Raw genomic sequence first — 11780 nt, forward strand, 5'->3', positions numbered from 1 at the left:
GGCTGAGGGACAGGCCAGGTGGGCACCTGTGCCCCTCACATTCAGCACAGAGTCCAGATGGGGAGATGCCTCATGAGCACCTGCCACCTGGGTCGGGCCCACTACACAGGTGGGGACCTAGAAAGCAAGGAGCCCTCTCACTGAACACCTGTGAAGAGGAAGAGGCCATGGAGGGGGCTAAGGAGAATGGAGAAGGCCAGCCGACACCATGGTTTAAGAAGGAAAATCTGGTCCACTGAGACATCGGGGGCAGGAGCAAAACTTGGAATGAATTTATCAAGGGGAAATGGAAGGCGAGGAGCTGGGACAGTGAGCAGACAGCACAGAGCAGGATCTGGGAGGGAGGCAAGCAAAGAAAGCCGTTTGTGCGGCAGGTGGAGGCCAGTATTGTGCACTGCAAGGAGGAAGCAGAGTGGGAGAGTGAGTCTGCAAATCCCAGTGTAAACTGGGCGTTCTGGTGAAGTTGCTGCATGAAATCCCACCTGGAAAACGTGCACACCCTTGTAGGAGTGCGGGAAAGACACACTGTGCTCTAGGGTTGGGATAAATTTCTTATGGCCTAAAACAACACAAGCTCAAGCTCCCTCAAAATTGATGATTTCATACAGAGGCAGCTATTAATTTTCAAATTCTCTATCTAATTAAGTTCATTTCAGCTACTTCAACGGCACGATTTTCCCTCACTTTTAATGAGTTTCAGTGTATTTCTTTCTTTGACCCTAGATGACCTTTACAGTAGATATTCCAGCGTACACCGTGGTCTCAGTCCTACAACAGCTGTCAAATCTTTCCCTAAAACAGGAGGTATTTATTTCAATGCAGGTTTATAATAGTCATAAAAAAGCATTTCTTCAAGGAAGGAACACAAATGTAACAACAAGTAAAACACAATGTCCTCCCCTAGGAAATTGATGACTAAAAATAGGAGCTAAAATGTGTGCATAAATCACTAAAATCTGCTGTTCTGAGTTCCATAAAATAAACGCAGCCCACGTCGGGGACGGGGAGGAAGGAGAGATAGACTTCCGCCTGCCTGCGTGGTAGAAGATGTGTCAGGCAGGGGCCTTGGGGAGGGGCGGTTTACAGCAGGGCCGTCCTTAGAGGGCTTTGGGGAGAGATTATTTATAGAACAGCCTTTGTAAATAAACAGCTTTGAGTCTTGAAAAATACAACCGAGCAGCTAAACTGAGAGAGCAAGCACTGCAGCTCTGCAGCTAAATCCTCGGGAGCTGTTTCCACCCCGTGGTCAAAGGGACAAGGGCCATAACCAGCCCCAAAGGTGACCGGAGAAGGAAGAGTCCCCTGGAAGTATCACAGCTCGCAGCTAACAGCAGTTGACCCCGTGGCAGGGGCTGACGGCCAAGTTCCCCGACTCTGTCTCTGCCCTCCTGGCACACACACCCCACCCCCGCCTTCCCAACAGAGGCTGTGGGCCTGGGAACTGTCCTAGGGGCCACTCAGCCCAGCATCCTGCTGTGGGAGGACCAGGGGAGGCAGAGGGGACACTGGGGGCAGGGGTCTCAGATGGCCCTAGGGAGGAGGCTGTATGAGGTCTGACATTTAAAGAACAAATGACCCTCCAGTGTAAGGCACCGCTGGATCAAGTGCTGAAGAGCGCAAAAGAGAATTCGGGTTTGCCTTCGGCCTCGAGCAGGCAGAGGGCTGGAGATGGGAATAACATGTGAGATCGAATCCAGAGGTTTGGTGCAGGGTGACAAACACCACGATCAGGGTCTGTGTTTGCTTTGGAAGAAAATGAAGATTCTCTGCAAGGAACATGTCTGCCGTCAGAGCTGAGGGAAAAGCAGAGGGAAGAGATGGGGAGAGTTTGTCCAGGGAAGGCGCGGGGAGCCAGACAGTTGTACTTTGTGTCTAATGTTCTCCATAAAATAATCTAATTAAGATCATTTTTACCTGGGCAACGATCTAAATGAATTTCCCAGAAAACTATTCCTCTCCAATCAGAACTTAGCATTATCACCGGCGTGATGCATAAGAAGTATTTTGAGGAAATTAAGTGATTGCACTCCTGGAAATGGCAAAATGGAACTTGACCAGACTGGATCTACATTTTCATGCTACAAAAAAAAAATAATAATAAGTAAATAAAAAGTGCAGCCTTTGTGGAAAACAGCTCATCAGTTATTTATTTTTTTTTCTTGATTTTTTTTCAGCTTTAATTGAGTTTATTGGTACATTTTAGGTATACAGTACAGTTACATTCATTGTTGGGATCTTGTACCTCTACATGACAGGTCTTGGTTCTCATTTTTTCCCCTTGTCCCTGCCCTCCCTTCACCTCCTCTCCCCCTCTTTCCATCTTTTCATTATCTCACATTTTTTTCTTTTCCCTTATTACCCTTCCCCTACACATCCCACCTTCCCTACACCTTTAGCTCCTTTCTTCCCATTTCACAATGTCAGTAATCTTATTAGGATCTTCTGTATTATTGCAGATTATTCACACCAGAGAGACTATTCGGTATTTACACATGTGTGCCTTATTTATTTCACTTAGGAGTATATCTTCAATATGTATCCATTTTCCTATGAATGAATATACTCATCAGTTATTTAAATGATAAGCCAGAGACTCAACAACTCCACTCCAGGGTTGTAGTGGACTAGGGGTCAGCTTGGAATGCCCACCTGAACTGAGTCAGCGCGGTTCTGGGTGTGGAAAATCCTCCTGGGAACTGCTACCGATGACAGAGAACAAGAGCAGGCTGTTGATCTTCCTGGAGAAGCTCACCGTGGCTTATTTTCCTGGTACGAGCTCTCCTCTGTTATTGGTTGTGCTCCATCCTCCTTTGTGCCAGGGATGGCTGCTGTTTTCAGGGGAGCTCTGGAGTTCCCCTTAAGCATTGCTTCCTGGATCAGTGCAGATTCTTTGCCCCACTGTACAGACTTTCTAGCCTCCACCACTAGCCTTTGGGCTCTCACAGAGCATATGCTTGATGTGGACTAGCATGGGAAAGTGTCTGGGGCTCCATGCCTTCAGCAGAATGTGTGTGGGACACTGTCATGGGATCCAGGCCCTTGCCTGGATTCTTCAGGCTTCTAGTGCATGGACAGATCTCTTGCACACCTCTACATTTGACTTTTTGGGTGACTATTACAAAATAATCCTATAAATTATGTGTCCTGTATTAAACCTGTTCCCTTGCAAACCCTGGCTACAACATAGGCATGTATTCAAAAACACTGGAAAGTGGGACTCCTGTAGATATTTGTATACCCATGTTATTCAGGGATTTATTCCCAATAGCCCAAAGGTGGATAAACAGCATGTATCCATCAGAACTCACAATGCGTCCTACAACTTCGCAGAGGAATGAAATCTTGATGCATGCTATCACAGGGATGGGATTTTTAACATTTCACTGAGTGAAAGAAGCTAAACGGAAGGACCAATGTTGTTCAGTGCTGCTTACACAGGGCACTCAGAACGCGCAGAGTCACAGGGGCATAAAGGAGAACGGAGAAGAACAGAAGCCAGCCCAGGGAGGGAGGGTGAGTCAATGCTTCCAGGTCAGATGATAAGTTCTGGACACCATGATGGTATCCACTAGACCTTGTGAAGATCCACAATGCTGTTGAATTTATAGTTCCGTGTAATTAGGATATGGTGTTAATATTTTTCCACAGTTAAAAAAAGTCAACTACTGACACACCCAACAAAATGTATGGATTTGCATCAAAAAGAAAGAGTCCCCATGCTAGAGGATTTATACCTAATTTCACAAAATATTCAAAGTTGCCACTGCCCATTACTGAAGGCTGCGGCAGCCCGGCGCCCCGGTCAGCCTGTGAACTCTGGAACTGCACTCAGACCCCTCCTGAAGGGCAGGCACGCAACACACACACGGGAAGCTTCCTTTCTTTGCCAATTCTAAAGCTATTCTAAGAGATCAGTTCACACAGAAGTAAAGACCTAGTCGTACAAACCGTGGTAATTTTACAAACCATGCACTGTCTGGGCTTCAGAGGACAAGGAAATACCGTGATTTTAATGCTCTATAAGACATCCAAGGGGGCTTCATTCTAATGCAAATTGGTCTTTGCAAACTATTCACCAATGGAAGACTTCTTGAATAGTGCAAAAGTTGAGTTGTTAATACGATTTGTTTAGTTACTTTTAGTTGTTTTTTTTTTAATCTGTTTAATCAGAAGGGAAAAAAAAACAGCAGAGAAAAGAAAGTAAAAAACTAGTGGTGTAGTTCAGAATTTTTGTAGTGTCTACTTTACATTACAAGATGCAGAAAGGCTCATTTCCAACAAGAAGAATTGAATATTAGGAAAGTGGCTGTTCCCGAATCCAAAGACTGAAGATTCACACCCCAGCCAGCAGGGTCTTCACTTGACAGAACACTCACTTCTTAGCCCGTACATTTGCACTCTTTCCTGCTTTGACAGCCAGATTTCTTTTCAAGTACAACAAAGGAGAAATTCAGAATTTGCACACTAAGACAAAAAACTAAAATACCGACAGAAAAGGACTGTTTCTTCTATTAACAAATGGTGTTTGTTTAAAAAATGATTTTATACACATTTATTTTGTTTTATGTTCAGATACATGAGAAGCGAAAATAACTTTAATATTGGACGGTTGTCATCGCGGTAAGAGAACTTGCTTGTAACCCACCAGCCACAAGTCCTCACAGAGAAGTGATTTCAAAGCAAGATACACCAGAGAATTTCTAATTTTCTGTGTTAAAAGATGGCATAAAATTGTTGCACTACCTATAAACATGAAATATTTTCTTCATCGACTCTGTTTTGTTGGCGCAGACTTGGCTATTCTGATCTGTGAGCGGAAGTGAAGGGCCACCCCCGTTTCCTCTTTTCATTCCTTGCGTTGTCTGTAGCAGAAACTCTCGCCTTTTTTAAAGTCAGCACACTGAGAGATCTGATTCCAGCTACCTTGCTGTTCTTCCCTGTGCTTTCTAAATACTTACACTAATTATGCTTTTTGTTTAGTTCCTCAAGTTTTCCACCAACTTTGCTGGTAAATCAATACAAATATTTTGGAGCTATAGACTTCTTAATAATGTGTGTTTTAACATTACATAGATGAAGCCCCAATTTTTCTTTTATGTTTTCCTAATATAAGTAGAGAAGTTACTTCTCAAGCAACTTACTGTTGTTCTCTCAAAATTATCAAACTTTATTTGATAATTTGAATAATCTATAATATATACAGTTGTTGCTTATGAGAAATAAAATAATGTAGTTGTGTCTTACCCAATGCTGGGATCTTCTGAATATCTTTCGAGAATACCATCAAATGCCCATTTCAAATTTTCCTATTTATGAACAGTACCAATAAATTATCACCATAAAAAGCCATAAAGCAGTTTAAACCCATTATCTATTCCCTAAATTGTTTTATGTGGCTACTTTTAGTCAATATATCAGTTAAAATGAATACGAAGACACAATAAGAAAATCTTCCATTTTCTAGAGCCCTGAAGAGTTGCTCCATTTTATAAGCCTCTGCAATTAAGCTGAAATAATGTCTTCCATTTACCTTCAGCTTAAATTGACCACTCTCTGAAGGACATTTCCAGATTCCAAAGTACGAGTTGATCTAAGTATTGGTACAAAAAAAAAAAGCCCACCTCTATAACCACTCAGTCAACAAATGAATCATCTCAAAGGAAGAAATCTTGAAAAGTCAGCCTATTTCTTCACCTCAAAATGAGTGTCACCGTCGCCACGCGTCCCCTTCCATGCCTTCCTCTGGAACATCCAGCTACTGCTGTGATTTTAAATACTGTCCAGCCTGAAGTCCAACCCCAGTGCCTTCAGGGGTGATCTGTAATTCACCCGGACTTCAGTCTGCTCTGCTCTTGGGGGACTATTCCTTAAATGAGCTGGTCCCAGTCTGAGCTTTTGCCTGAAACCTTAAATGAGAATTGGGGATGAAGATTCACTCTAAATGGATCTTTCAGTTGGGCTTTTTAAAATGACTGTTCTTTGGGGGGAGAAAACACAATTACAAAATGAGAAAACTCTCGATGAAACTTTATAGCTCAAAGTACTAGGACCCCAAACTTCTTGGAATCGTTGCTCTGTCTAGTTGGTATAGACTTCTATCTTTTAGCAGAAAAATGTGAAGAACTGGAAAATCTTAGTACCCAAAACCCCTTAAACCTTCAGGGAGCGTTTGAGACTTGAACACCCTCAGTGCTCACAAAACATCATTTAAAATGCATAGAGTGAGAAAGTCAAATAAAATGAGGCAGAAGCAAGAGAATTCTGCTGGAGCACATGCACCTCTCCATGGATGAAAATGTTTCCCGTGCTGTGAAGCTGTATCTTTAAGACCCATTGAACATTGTCTATGATCATACGGCCCCGCACCCAAACACAGCCATGAAAGACACACCAGTTCATATTTTCAAACAACCATGAGGGCAAAGTTTTCATCACTTTTGTGGTGTAGCAAGTTTGGAGTTTTTAATAAGTGAAAAATAATAATAAAGAAGAAATACACACATAACTGACCCGAGTCTCTTCACACACATCTGGGACTTCTACTGTTGAGGCTGGTGTAACCAGGAGACCAGTATTTAAAGGAGAGTTACTTCCTTTGGTCTTTATTGCTGCTGTGATTTTAAATACCATCCAGACTTCGCAATTTGAAAACCTGGAGACCCTTAAAGAGGAGGGATTTTATGTGGTATTCATACTAGTTGTAAATAATCTCTGTAAGCTCAGCCCTCCGCAGATTTTCTCTCTCATCTACACTGCTGTTTCTCCCTCCATTCTAGCTGCTGCCCTGTGATTATATTTAAACCCAAGTCTCCCCGTTCATTAAAAAAATAAGAACAACAAAGGACCTATAAATTTCCCTTAGGTTACAAAGGAAAGAGATAAAATGCAAGGCTTTGGAGCAGGGTTTTTTAAGGGGCTGAGGAGAAACAGAGGAAGGAAGGCCGTGTTCTCTGACCCGTATTCTTTCTACCTTTTGAATCATGGGAATGCTTTACCTACTTGGACTAAAGTATTTTTATGTGCAGATTCCAGGACCCCACCCTAGACCTACTGCAACAGAACCTCAAAAGTGGGGCCCCAGAATCTTCATTCTCACAGGCTCCCAGGTGAATCTGATACACGTGGAAATCTGGAAGGAGAAATTGCAAAACAGAAACACAGGTGGCCCCTGGGTCAGGCGATGGAAAGAATGCTGAAAGACAACCTGCTGAAGACAGCCTCCCTCCTTGGCCTGTCTGATGCCTGGAATTCTTCTGCGAGACTCTCTGTCTGCCGGGCGTCCTCAGGTCTGTGTGGCACTGGTGTGGGACGGGAAGAGAAGCTCACCGTCACCAAGGGCTCTGTCATCTCCTGGCCAGAGCTACGAAGTCGGCACAGTCCTCCGAGACATAGGCTGCGTAAACTTCCCCACCCTCCACTCCGCTCTGATGTGGTGTGATCACAAATACGGTGAATATGTAAAGCTTTTTTTAAAAGTTTGCGAGCACAAAAAACGCATTGTCATGAATCCCCCTCGAGACCCTGCCCCACACTCTGAGTGCACTTCTCCCAGTTTCTACGCTGCTTCCTGCAGTAGCTCTGGAGTCCTCTTTCCTGAGCGCCTTCACTTGTGTTGTCCTGGCTGCCCCAGGGCCCTAAATAGACTTAAAGAGTCCGCCTTTCACAGTCTGTTTGTTTTTGTGGAAGAGCCGCAAGTCACGCAGTGCCAGATCAGCGAGTAACACGAGTGAAGACATTGTGTTGACCAACCTTCCTTCCCATTGGCTGGCCCTCAGTAGCGGCATTCACTGGATGTTTTATCACATTCCATGAAGACCCTCATGAGAGAGGAGTTCCAGACTTGCTTCAGGAGGGATGAGAATAATGGGATGAGTGTGCTAAAGCAAAGAGGAGCATTCTGAGGGCCCTTCGTGGCAATGTGTCTTTTACAGTAATAAATGTACTGATTAAATGCTCGTCTATGTGGATCACACCTCGGATTAGCTGAAATGCTTTTCAAGTCACCAGGGATCATTCAGAAGTCACACGAAATGGCTGCTGTGACTGTGTCTGGCTGTCTCTCCAGGCCTCCGCAGTCTTATTTGGAGGTGTCTGAGCCTGGAGTGTGTGATGCTGGGGTTGAGGGCACGTGATTACTAAACCACTTTGCATGAGAGACTGGTTTGGCACCGCCCTGATCCTGGTAGTCTGGATGGGATAAAAGGGGAGGAAAGACACTCTTAAGGTCTTGCCACTTCTCCTGTCTTCTGCTGCCATGAACCATTGCCCCGCTGCCACCCTTCCTTGGAGCCAGACAGTTATGGACTGAAACCTCTATGAACTGTAAGCCAAAGAGCCACTCCACCAACTTTGGGTGTCGAGTATTTTGTCTCAGCTACAAGATAAAAGTAGCTAACGCAGTGGGCTCTGCTCGTCCTGGGTATACTGACTCCACCTTCTCCAAACCCACCCTCCCCAGGTTGTGACACTGACCATCCTGGTTCCCCCCTTTCTTAAATGTGCACTTCTTTGTGTCACAGAGTCTGATGCCCTGTTCCGTGCATGCTGTTCCTCTCCCCTTCTCTGCCTCCCAGAGCTTTGTGCTCATGGCTTTGCACAGTCAGTGCAGAGTCAAGATTTCCATCACTGTCTCGAAACAGAAGCTTCTCCTGAGCATCACCCCTGGGGTCAGCCATATTCACAGCCCCACAACCAAAGGGATGCAGCTTCTGTTCACAGCACCACCGCTGTTCTGGGCCATGCAGTCTCTCTGGGTATTTCTGTGTTCCCTCCTCTCTCCTTATCCTTCCGATTGCCAACATTTATGCATCTGTGCCCTTTGTCTTCAGCGAAGTCTTCCCAACACTGTTTTCTTTGCGTGGTTCAGCTTTTCCACACTGAGTTCCTCCTGCTGCCACGTTGTATCTTCTAGCTCAGTTGCTATGATGATTGGCTTGAACCATCCTGGTCTCCAGTGGCTTCCAACACTAATTTTCCCAAGAACATTGCATTTTAATTTGCATGTTCTTCGCTGGTTATATTTTACAGTGCTAGCCATGGTTCAGGTACTCATCTGAATATTTGACAAACAGGAGCTCCTTTCACACCCACAACCACCTAATTTTAGGGCTGCACCTTTCTGAGCCTTTTGCAATTGGCCCTGGGTATGGGGTGCACAGCCCACACTGCATCCATCGCCTGGCTGACTCTCTTCCCCCAGTGCCGCCCTCTCGGTACTTACTGAATTATTTTTCTGCCACGGGCTTCACTTCCAAGGGAACCTTACTCTGCTGGTGCTCAGAAAGCCTCTGGGCTTGCAGGCATTAGAGGAAGCAAGGAGGGCTGTGGGCATCATTCTAAGTGCTTCCTGTAAACCAGGGCTCACAGTGTCACATCAGAGGTGTGACAGGTACCCCGTTTCTACCTCATGAAGGCACCCACGGCACAGAGCAGCTAACACCTTGTGCAAGGTCACTTGGCTCTCAGGTGGCCCTGGACCCCAAGGCATCCGGTTCTCCAGCCTCCCGAGGAGTCAGTGTGGGGTGTGCAGCACAGCCTTCTGTGGTGTCCTGGCAGAAGCCACACTGCTCCAAAGGTGGGAAGATCACAGAGAACAAGAAGAAATCAGGAGAAACCTGACCCTAAGTCTGCACTTGGTGTTCGAATTGGCTCCGATCTCTCCAAGAGGAGGCAAATGTGGGCTATGTTTGGCAGCAGTAGCTCCCGGCCAGCCGCAGATAAAGACACAGGGTCCTGACTCCTTGGACACTGAGCTTTCCTGCTTAGATCCACTGGCCCTGGGGTGTGAGGTACAGCCCCCTGCTCTCAATGCAGACCTTCCCACATCTGCTTCCCAGAGGGAACCTGACCACCAGATCCCTATCGCTCCTCTGGGGTTTGGAAGTCTGATGTCCCAAATCCCCTTATCAGAGGAGACTGCAGCTTTTCCCCAACTTGAAGGCAACTGATATCCAGGTACAAGAAATAATGCCAGAGCCCACTGAGCAAGCCCCAGGGTCCAGACCCCGGCTGTGTAAGCAAGATAGGGCTCCAGGCCTGGGAGGAGATAAGGGCCGAGGTGGCCACTCCTCCCTTTGCAGGGCAGGGACCCCACCGCTCGGCAGATTGCGTGTTTCAGTACAGCTGGACCAGATGTAGCATCCGTATCCTTTCAACCTCAAAATCAAAACATCAAACTGTCACTGCAGAATTTATAGGACCCGTAAAGTGGAACGCAGGGCTTTGCCCGATAGGAGACCAGAGCCTCTCTCGCCAGAGACGCCAGGCGCACATTTATTTTCCCGGACCTCCAGGAACTCGAACTCTTTTCCCACTTACACAGAAAAAGAAAAGGGCTGCATTTCCCCTGAAGCACAGCAAATGGGGGATGACAAAAATTCAATCTCACGATAGGCCTTTAAAGTTATCACCCCAGACCATAAAAGTTGAACATTGGGTGAAGAAACACAGACTCGTGAGGACTAGCGGGAGTGAGTGAGCTGTGAGTTCACAGGATTTGCCCCAGTGGACGCACTGCTTTTGATTTGTAGATGGGGAAGTCCTATAAAACGCTTGGCTCACAGAGACAAGGAAATGGTGAGGTTTTGGAACTGTAAATAAGGCTTATTTTATTCTGTAAAAGGCCGCACACGCTAATATATCTGTGAGCATGCAGCATGCTATCTTGGCTTTTTCCTCCACTTGTCTGGCTTCCTCTCAGTAAGGCGATGACCAAAACGTCCTGAGAAACACTGAGGCCACGTCCACACAGGCGCTTCCTACGGCTGCAGCTCTGCACCGATTTTATTAAGACAAAAATATCAGCATATTAAGCTGAGAGTGCAGATGGGTCCACCTGAATGAAAAGCAGTTTTCTTAGCAAAGCTCAGTGAGTCTGGTCCCCATGTGGACATAGCTTTAAAGTTCATTTTCATAGGAAAATGATCAAACTGTCAACTCCAGTGTTCTTTGCAGCTTCTATGGTGTGTTGATTCCCGAAACTTGGAATTGTATTGTTTTTAAGTCTGGAATTGTAGTACTTGCAGAGAGATGATTTCTGAAATGTTTTTTTCCCAGAAATTCAGAGTATATTCCCCCTTAGAAATTTGTTCTTGATGGGTTGGGGATTCAGCTCAGTGGTTCTCCCACCTGCTTCATAAGCACAAGGATCTGAGTTCAATCCTCAGTACAAAACAAAACAAAACAAAACAAGAAATTTGTTCGTGGAGACAATAAAATATGATCAGATTATCAGAGGCCATACATTCCTGCACCATTCACCAGGTACTTTACTGATCCCTGGGAGAAGAAAGCCTAGGAAATGAAATACTTTTGGGGGGCCACTTGATCATTGTCACCACCCCACAGTTGCTATTTTCATTTCATTCATGGGGAAAATCAACTCAGAGTGCAAAAAGGTTAGTCACTTATGGATCCGTGCTGTTCCGACACTATTAGCACGTCGCAGGTGTCAGGGAAAACAATTACTCAGAATACGTGCCCGCAGCCTTCTTTATGCTTTAGAAAGGCAGTGACAGTGGCATTCAGCTTGTTTTCAGGGTTTCTGTGAACAGGTAAAATGTAATTTAACTCAGCGGTCTTATGGCATAAAATAACCCTAATTGATAACCAGAGATGTTATCCTAGCCCCAACTTAAGAAGTTATTTTGTAAAATCAATGTAGGTACACTGAATATATTTTAAAATAATGAATTAAGTTTCACCTACACGAAGAGTATTCAGTATGTAATGTGCTCAGATGCAGTGTGCTTTTGCCAAAGAAAATAGGTAATTATGAGCAT

Source organism: Fukomys damarensis, unplaced genomic scaffold (genome assembly GCF_012274545.1).
Source record: "Fukomys damarensis isolate Sample0158 unplaced genomic scaffold, DMR_v1.0_HiC HiC_scaffold_6, whole genome shotgun sequence".
Classification (NCBI taxonomy): Eukaryota; Metazoa; Chordata; class Mammalia; order Rodentia; family Bathyergidae; genus Fukomys; species Fukomys damarensis.